We start from the raw sequence: 11,034 nt of genomic DNA, 5'->3' as shown, positions 1-11,034 counted from the left end.
TTGTTTGAAAAGGAGGGAGCATTGGGGCCTGGAAACTTCAGATATTGAGGTTTAAAATTTTGAATGCTTTGACCAGCTCCAAAAATAGAACATGTTTTCCTAAGAGCGCCACACACATTTTAAAATATGCTCATTAGAACCATACATTGGTTGGCCTTCTATAGGCACTATAATTTGGGGCAAAAAATACAATAATGTTGAAGTTTCTCTTTAATTCAGAATTGGTTCTGAAACAGGGTATGAAGCAAATGACCTTTCCCATTCTTTGGAGTAGTCTAAGCCAGAGAAGATCCTGTGGATGACATTAATCTCTTTATCCCTATGCTTGGGGACAGTCATCAGAATAATCTTAAGATGTGTTGGACACATCTTGATACTTAGGAGTATAAGACAGTTTTGACATGTATCAATGCCTTTCTAGTTTTCTGCTCCCCATTTATAAATATCATTAGAATCTGGCTTACTGACTTTATATTTATACTTATAAAATATCACTTATAATTATCTAAGGTTCAAAAATAAAATGATTCCAGTTAATAGATCATAATGCTTGCTCTATGTGCATATATTTATTTTTTTGTTTATTATATGTTACAAATAATGCCTTTGCAATAAGATTTTTATCAGAACATGAATGAATAATATTAAATATTTATATTGTTATGCCTAATATTTACTATGTGCTAGATGCTCAACTAAGCAGTTTATAACTTCAATTAAATCATCACAACAAATGTATGAAGTATAACAAATAAGAAAAATAAAGTACAGAAATGTTAAAAAACTTACCCAAGATTACATAACACAAAGAAGATAACTAAAAGGTAGAACAAGGTTATTTAGTGGTTGGATAAGTAACAGTGGCATTGCAATGCTTCTCATTAGCCTTCAAGTGACCTACTGCTTTCGTACCATAACTACTATAAAGTGTCCAAAGATGATCCTCCAATGAACCATATCTCTTGGTTCTTTCCCAGGTCCTGTGACTCACTCATAGCTATTAGACTGTGACAGAAGTGTGTGTTTTTTAAGACTAAGTCAGAAGAAGCATAGTAGCTTCTGCTTTGGTCCCTTGGAACACACTCTCTGAGAGTGCTGGTGTGCTTTTAAGACACCATATACCCTGAGACCATCATGCTGGAGAGGCCATGTGTAGGCACTCCAATTAAGCCCAGACTTTCAGCCATCCCACCAAAGTGCTTCAGACATGTGTGAAGGCTGTCTTGGACTCCCCAAACCAATCCATTTGCCATAGCTGATTACCACTGAGTGACCTCATCAATGTCACACAGAACAGAAGAATCACTCTGCTAAACCCTGCTCAATTTCCTGATCCACAAATAATGAGGTATAATTAAATGGCTATTGTTCAAAGCCATTACATTTTGGTATGATTTCTTGTCCAGAAAATAGTACCTAGAAAGGAGATGCTTCACGACAAAAATTTTAAATATGTGATATTGACTTTGGAACTGGGCAGTGGGTAGATGCTGGTAGGGCTTGAAAAATATTGTCAATGTAAACTCAAAGGGCTTTCTTTAGAGGCCACAACTGATGGCTCCGATGACAATTAGGAAAAATGGGGGAAAAGGAATCCTTGTTATGTAGTGGCAGAGAGTTTGGCAATATGGTTGTCCATTGTGACTTGGAAAATAAAAAGGGCTTGGCTATGGAGTTTTCCAGGCAGAAAATGAAGCAAGTGCCAGCTGGCTTCTTCTACTGATTATAAGTGCTGATGTGCTTTGTAACTTATAAGAAGGGAGATGAAATAAAGAAGAAACTTATGTTTTTGAGTCACAGCTAGAGGGATTATAGTGTATTCAGGACTTGCTGGGATTGAAAACAAAACTATTTTCCACCTCTAGTGTCTCCCAGTAAAACATTTCAAAGTAATAAATGGCAAGATCAAATCCAGAACCATCAGTAGAACATGACCTCGGGGTAAATATCTCAAGTAAGTACCTGTAAGACCCTTTGTTAGAATCTTAGAAAGATTTAAGGAGACTTTTACAGACCCTCTTATCTAAACAATAAGGTTTTTAAGAATTAAAAAATTTTTGTGTTGTCTGATAGCAGCCTTACACATGGCCCAGATATAGAAGAACCTCTCTCAGAAAGAAATGTGGATGTGACTTTATTTATTGGAGTTTATTATAAAATGATATAAGAAAACTATAATGAAACAACTTGGAATGAAAGAGATAGAGATAGTACATAATTGATTTCTATGGGCAAGAAGCAGGCTTGAAAACTTATCTAGTTGCAAACAGACATTTTTGATGATTGATGATTCAGAGGGAGGAGCCAACTGCTCATAAGTCAAAGCCAAGAGCCAAGAATAGTCATTCACAGGGTGCAGAATTGGGCTTAATGAAGGGACTGGCAGCACATGCCTGAATGGATTTCAGAATTTCTATGGATCTATGACTACTGTTTGCCTTCTTCTGTTCCTTCCCTTTTTGGTTGGGACTGTCTACTATGATCATCCAACCTCTGTCTCACCATTTTAGTTTGAGGAAACTTTCTCTTTAATTCACAGGTCTTATGATAAACAGGAACTCTACTCAGATGAAAACATACACATCAAAAGATTTTTAAAGAACACCTATTGTAGCTTCATTCATTATGATCTCAAGATGGAAAGAATGCAAATGTCATTCAACAATGAAAGAAACCAAACACAAAAGACTATATACTGTATGATTGCATTTATATTAAGCTGAAGAATATTTAAAAATACACTATTATGATAGAGGTTGCAGGAGAGGCTGGCTACCTCCAGGGGAAGAGAAATTGATTGAAAAGGATCATAAGAAAATCTTCTAAGGTGATGGAATATTTTAAACTTTGATTTGGGTAATGGTAACATGGATGGATATATATGTAAAAATTAACTGCGCTACACAATTATGTTTATGAATTTTTGCTGGTTCAATTATATCACAATTAAAAATAAATAAATAAATAAATAAATAAATAAATAGGCATTGTACTGGAAAATTTAGTTTTATCTTCCTAAATTTTGGATATCCTCCCTACTAGTTAGGTAAGCGCACACATGCACCAAGAGAATTCCCTTATTGTTTCACTAGTCTTCAGGTAGACCAGCCATTAGGAGGGTCTAATAGGGCTTCCCTCTCTTCCTTTTCTCTGTATATTAGCTAAGAAACTTCATTTTAGCATCAGTGAATCCTTATACCAATCACATGTTTTAATCAGTGCTATTGTATTTCTTGTTTTCTGTTAGAATATCTTTTCATTTTTTTCATCATTCTCTTTGGAGGTTTTACATTAATTTTGCTCCTGATATTTCACTTTTGACTTATCTTTATTTTGGAATTTATCACTTTTCATTATCACATTTATTTTATACTCTTTCAAGGTCAGTATTTCCCAAATCAAGCTTCAAATCACAGTCTAACAATTCATAAACAATTAGGCTATGTTTATTTATGACACTCATTGCCATAATGCAAATTAACTCCATTTATAGCAAAATAACTTTTATAAGTAGAAAAAAATAACATTACTTTATATATTAAAATTATATTTTGTTTTCAATGGGTAATTTCAAGTTTTGTTTTTTCCCTTTTTTTTCTTCCTTTGTCTGAGATAAATTCGTTGCATATTGCACGTTCCAAATTTAAACCTGACACCTAGAAAGAAAACTGACAAACAGGAAACTACTAAAGGAAGAGGCTCTTCCTACCATGTTTGATACCATCAAAACAGACGCTTTTTGTAAAATCTTCTTTTCTTTTTTTGGGGCCCAAAGGGGTGGGATGGTAACAGTGTCAGTTTATACACTTATCCCTTTGTGCCTATGTTAATTTTTAAAAAGTGATTTATAATTAGTACAGTTTCTTCTAGTACTTGCTTTATAATTTGGTCTGGATCAAGTTCTTGTCTAAAGTTTGGTTCAGATTATTTAGTTCTTATACTCTTTGCCTGAAGAGTTACAAACCAATAATGATAATGAAATGTAATGTGTTTCTTTTAGGGCACTTTCCCTAACCCTTAGAGAAGAATAATTGCATATTCTTATTTCCCTCAATCCTAATGAAGCAGGCCAGTCAGTGCACATGTGCACTAAAGAGGCTGTTGTCTACTGATTGAATGTATGAACTTCAAGTCAATCCTTGAGATACAAATGCATCCATCTTTTAAAAAAAGTAAGAGCCAGAAATAGTCCATGGTTTAGGTGTAAAATTCAGAATGATTCATAACTAGCCATGTAGGCTACTCCTGGAATTAACTTTTTATAATTATATTTTTAATGATAAGAGTAGCACGTGCTCATTATAAACACTACGGAAGTATATTTTTTTAAAAAGTGAGTCTCCCCCGCCCTCTCTTTCTCTCACCTTAACTCCCTTCTTCCACAAACTAACCATCACTAACAATATAGGGATCTTTTCATTTCTATGTATATCCCAGTAAAATACAACCTGTGTCTATATAATACTCTTTCTCTCTCTTTACTGAAATGAAGTTATACTATAAATAATGACCTAAAATTTGTTTTGTTTACTTAAAAATATAATGCAAATATTTCATCTTAATACTAATAGTCATCTATCTCTCCAATAATTTTAAAATAAAAAAATTGGGTTAATTTTAAAAATTACTGTTACTTTTTACAAATATTATCTTGATACAAATTAAAATAGTACAAATTCATTTTAATCCAGATTCTGCTTTGATTTCTGCTCCCACCCTCAGTACTTTATTAGGATACCACTATTAGCAGGTTTGTAAATGTCTTTCCAGACCTTATGCTTTACATTTTTATGTTATTATTTATAAAATCATAATAATTTATAGTACCGTTTGTGTGTATTTGTTTAACTTAAATAATTTTCCACTGTATATTATGTTTTGCCATTTTTTTTTTACTTAATAACTTATTCTGTAGACCAGTCCACGTTAATACACATAAATCTACCCATTCTTTTAACTGAGACTATAGTACATTTTGTTTAGCACTTCCATTATTGATGATTACTTGTTTGTTTTGTTTTTATGCTTACAAATAATGCTATAAACTTTTGTAACTTTAAATGTAGTTCCTTACATAATAATTGCACAAATCATGTAAATACATTAAAAATGATACCTGCCTACCTAAAATTTGTAGGTTATGGCTAGTAACCTGGACATTTTATTGAACTGATAATTTTAAAAATATAGTAAAATAAATGACTATATCAATGATTTTGACAATATCAAAATGCTTCATTTTGTACAAGAACAAGGGAAGTTAATGAGAGTGGAAATAGTGAGTCACAGTAGGTACACATTTTTTTGTTTCAATAACTACCAAAGAATTCGCCTCCAAACTGTCTGTACCAATTTCAGTTCCACCAGTAGTTCCCATTTCTACACATTATTGCTAACACTTGATATTGTCAAGTTTTTAAATTGTTATCAATCTGATCAGTGAAGAATGCTATTTGATCGATTGTAATTTGCAACTCCCTGATTACTAGTAAGTTTTAACATCTTTTCTCAGTTATTTGTATTTTTATTTCTGCGAAAGATGTGTTTATATCCCTGTCCATTTTTCTCTCATGTTGTTTATCTTTTTCTATTGATTTGTAGGAATTCTTCGTATAATTTGGATACCAATCCATGTTCTATCTATATATGTTACAAAATTTATTTAAATTTTTATATTGTCAAATTTGTTGACAAGGTCATGGGCAAATTCTGCTAAATTTTCTGTACCAGCAGTTAAGTAAAGCACCAGAGTTAGTAGCTGTGATGGTTAATTTTATGTGTCAACTTGACTGGACCGTGGGATGCCCAGACAGTTGGGTAAATATTATTTCTGGGTGAATTTGTAAAAGTGTTTCTGGAAGAGATTAGCAGTTAAATTAGTGAACTGAGTAAAATGAATCGCCCTCTCCAATTCATCTGAGAGCCTAAATAGAACAAAAGAATGTAGGGAGCTTGAGTTAACTAGGCTTAACTGCTTGAGCTGGGACATTGATCTTCTCTTGTCCTTGGTGCTCCTGGTTCTCAGGCCTTCAGATCTGGACTACAATCTATACCATCAGCTCTCTGACTCTCAAGCTTTCAAAGTCCATCAGTTTTCCTAGGTCTCCAGCTTACATATGACAGATACTGGGGCTTCTCAGCCTCCATAATCACATAAGCCAATATCTTATAATAAATCTCTTCATATATCATATATAAATATATATATAATTTTTATATAAATATCTTTGAAGATTTATAAGAAAAGAGATTTGTTCTTTGAAAAATAAATGAAGAGATTTATACATATAAATTATGTATTTCTAGGCAATTTTGTAGACAGATGACATTTTTTGGTGTACTGATGCAATTAACATATTTTTGTACAACTATTATATACCAAGACTGAGCTAAACATTGCAAGGTTTACATAGAGGAGAAAGCATAGCATAGTGAGAGTTTATGAGAAAGATTTGGTCTTGCTGTTTGTGGTGGCAGTGCTGTATTTGGGGAAGAGCAGAATTACAGAAGGTCCTTAAGGAGCACTGCTGGCATTTAAAATTTGGGCCTACCTTTTTAGAAAACTGGCAGCTTTAGCTTTGGTTTCTATGAAATGTGAGGTGCCATGTAACAGACTACCTTGCTGGAGAGTATGAGAGGGGTCAAGGTGAGCCTAGCTCTCTAGCATTCCCTTCCAAAGTACTAAGATGTAAATAAAGCCATTTTAGATCTTCCAGATGAGCTAAGCATGTTGATACCACTCAGCAACTCTATTTGATTCCATGTGCCTGAATTCTTGACCCCCCGCCCCCCAATTAGAAAATGTTGTAAACTACTATAGTTCATGTTTTAAGTCGTGGAGTTTATAGGTGATTTGTTATGTAGCAATAGATAATTGGAATAAAAGTTAATATAAAAACATGATCTAAAAAGAAAGAAAATACTGCAGTTATAGAAGATTAACTCTCAAGACTACAAAGCTTACAATGTGAATTTCTTACAATGTGAATCTTTCACATATTTTACAATAACAGAGCATCTTTCTTTTATACATATTTTATTCATATGCTATAACCAAATACTTCTTACAGAACAAACATAAATCCTAACAAAATCACCTAGAAAAAAATTATAATATTGTGCTCTTAAAACAATTAGGTATTCTTAGGGACTTCAATCTAATACAGAGAATAAGGGTCATGACTTGACTCAGTTTGGGATTTGCATTCTAAATATTAGAACAGGGGAGAATCTGGGAGATCAGCTGGTGCAATTTCCTTATTTTACATTTGATAAACTGTGTCTAAGAGACATCGAGCAATTTGGCTAATGACTCATGTCTGATTAGTGGCAGAATCTAGACTAGACCTTTGGTATCCTGACCCTTCCTCCTGCAGCCTTTTACTGTACGGCATTGCCAGCCATGAGCATACGCACATGGGCATGTGCACAGACACATTGGGTACAAAAACGAATTTGATTTTAAAACTTTATAACTCAATCATTTTAATACTATGTTACAATCTGATTTCTAGGACCAAACAGTCATTTTAACTGCCAGTATATACAGTGCTGTCCTAGTAAATGTTTAACAACTAGTCTCTGGAAAATGAAAAAAGTACTGATTTGTAGCATTTGCCAATTTCTATGGTGTAGATAATCCTACTGTGGCCAAATTCAAGCTACCGCTATGATGTCACCTAACATAAATTTGGGAGTTAGGAAGAGATATGCAAAATCAGTTTCCTGAGCTAGCGTGAGCTGACTCTAGCACACCAATGATTATATTAAAGAAAGGCCAACATAAACATATCTGTCTTTATTTTAAAAAGCCATATTTGAAGTGACTATTCACAAAAGAGTCTTTACAAAATGAGCCACTGTACTTGTTTCTTTGAAGACCTGGAAACTTTAAGTGCATTAAAATACTTAGAAAACAACATTTCAATTTACTTACAGCTTTTAAGTAATAAACCATTACCAAAACAACATTTATAGTCATTTTAGACAATACGGTGGTACTCATCAAATATTTCCCATGCCCCTTACATTTCCCAGACTCCTTTGTAGTTGGGTTGGGCTCAGATGACAAGTTGAGACCATTGATTTATGAGTGGAAGTGATATGTGTCACTTATGAATCAAGATTAATTAAAGAATGTGAGTTTGTCATGCTTTGTCCTGACACAATAGCGTTAGAAGCCACAGGTTAAAGTGGCAGCATAGGACGATGAAGGGAGCCTGAATTCTTGAATCGTTACCTTCTTCAAACTTTCCAAGAACAAGAAATCATTTTTTCTTTGTCTGAAACCACTGAGATTTGGGGGTTTGTTACTACATCACAGTAGGTATAGTAATAGAGTTATAAAAGGAATGACTAATAGAGTTATAAAAGAAACTTCAAAGCTAACTTCCTTTTCTAGGTAGTTTCCATGTATTTGAACTGATGGAAACAAAAAAAGACATAACTTAAAAACAGAAGAATGAAAATAAGATAGGGAAAAATGAGAAGGGAGTTTCTAATTTCTTACTAACCAGCAACTGTTTCTGACTATAAACTTCTGATACCTTTTTAATATAGGATTAAGGCTTCATAGACTATTATATATTATCTTTTATATATAGCATTGATTCTCATTTGGAGGCCTAACAGGTTAAAATTTTACAATAATATTTATATGTCTCCTATAGAACTGTCAAATTATTTTCATATACTATTTAATTAATCACTTCATTTATTTATTCATTAAACAACTCTTTATTGAGTTCTTGTGATATTATGGTGTGAAATACTGGGAATATAATGGTAAAAAAATTAGCATAGACTCTGTTCTTATGGAAGTTGTAATCTGGGGGGTAAAGAGTTACACAGATAATAATCAAATAATCTAACAGTGTTAAGTGCCACAAAGGAAAAATATGGAAGCTGTGAAAATGGGGCAATTCTTTGAAGAATTTGTGGTCAAAGTGGTAAAGGAAGTGATATTTCCTTCCTTGAGGAAGTGAGATTTAAATCAAAATCTCAGGGATCAACAAGAATTAAAATGAAGAGGGAAGTAGGTGGGAAAAGAGTATTGAGTTTCTTATTGCTGTTGTAACAAATTACCACAAACAGTGGCATAAATGAATGCAATTTATTATCTTACCATCTCAGAGTTTAGAATTTTAAAATGCATCAGCAGGACTTCATTCCTTCTGGAGGCTCTAGAGCAGAATCTGTTTAAGAAAAAGATTGTGTTTTCCAGATTCTAGAGACTGCCACAAGGCTTGGCTCATAGCTCTCTTCCAACAATGGCATCACTCTGAGCTCTGCTTCTGCAATCATATCTCCTTCCCTCTGACTGAACTTCCTGTCTCCCTCTTATAAGCACCCACATGATTACATTGGGCCCACCTGAATAATTCAAGATAATCTTCCCATCTCAGGATTCTTAATTCAATCACATTTACAAAGTCTCTTTGTCATGTAAAGTAACATATTTACAAGTTTGGGGTGTTAGGACATGGACACCTTTAGGGACCATTGTTTTGTCTACCACAGAGTACAAGCCCCAAAATAGAGGGAGCTTGTCTCATTGGACAAACAGAATGAAGCTACTGTGACTGGAGTGTCAGAACAAGGAGGGGACAATGATGTGAGTTTGGCCTGGAGAGAGAGACTGGGGACACATCCTGCAGAAACCTTGTCTTAGTCACCACAGGTTGTCAACAAAAATACCATCGACTGGTAGCTTAAACAACAGACATTTATTTCTCACAGTCCTTCAGGCTGGGGAGTCTAAGATCAAAGTCCCAGTCAATTTGGTTTCTGGTGAGACCTATCTTCCTGGCTTTCAGATGACCATCTTCTTGCTGTGCCTTCATATAGTGGAAAGAGAGCAAGAGCAAGTTCTATGGTCTCTTCTTATTATAGGGGCACTAATTTCATTGAGGGCCCCATCCTCATGATCTCACTTAAACCAAATTACCTCCCTAAAGCCCCAGCTCCAAATACTATTGCATTAGCATTTAGAGCTTCAACATATAAATTTGGGGGTGGTGTGGGATACAAGTATATTCATAGAATCTGTAAACTATTTCCAAGTTTCTATAATTATCCTGAGCACTTGAAAACATCTCTATTTATCAAGAAAATATCACCTCATGAACTTTCGAGGTTGTTTTTAGCCCTGAGGTACTGTGAAATTCAAAATACACCAATTAAAATTTATGATAATTTAATCTTGTAAAACAGAGCTGATAATAGTTGATGTGAAGAATATGTAACTCATGTAAAGCACTTATAACAGCATCTGGCACATATGAACCACTATGTAAGTATTAGCTATTATTCTCTAACTATACAAAATGAAAACTTATGGTGTTAAGAAAGGAGAAGGATCTATATTATAGTTACTCATCTCTGTGAGATTTTAAATGACAGATGAGAGAGGTGAGGTGGGTGGAGGATGAGAAAGCAACACAATAATTCAGACTAAAAAAGAAATGTCAAGCTAGAGAGTGTAAAAATGGAAAAAAAATAAAGTGGCTATCTAATTGTATTCCCTGGTGAATTCAGTTCAAATGGGCAAGACAGATTGAGTGCATAATAGAACAAATGAAGCACAGTTTGAAAATCTCTGGGAATTCTGAGATGTCTTTGGCTACCCTTGATGGAGCTGAAAACTGTAGTGAGCTGAAGCTGGATCCATGGTGTATTATCAAAGGACAGGGAACCACTTATTCAAGCTAAACACTTAGTGCTGTCACACTGATGTGACAGAGAATGACACTCAAGTATAGATATGTGGCCATGTTAGTCAAGATAAATACTCCACTGTGTTATATTCTGGGTTAAAATCTGCTAAGGCATATGCAGACATTAAAGTTAGTCTGGAATGTCAACTTTTCTATGCAATTTGTAAGAAGTACTGTATTACTAACTAGTAGGTAGAGTTTAGTCAAAATTACTTGAATTTGTACTGCTTTGGTTTGTTTTCCCCAGAACAGACATTGGGACAAGAATTTCATTATAAGTAGCTTATTTGGGTGGTTATCCCAGGAAGACTTAACCCTG

Source organism: Pteropus alecto, unplaced genomic scaffold (genome assembly GCF_000325575.1).
Source record: "Pteropus alecto unplaced genomic scaffold, ASM32557v1 scaffold10, whole genome shotgun sequence".
In the NCBI taxonomy this organism is placed as follows: domain Eukaryota; kingdom Metazoa; phylum Chordata; class Mammalia; order Chiroptera; family Pteropodidae; genus Pteropus; species Pteropus alecto.
This window is presented reverse-complemented; position numbering follows the sequence as displayed.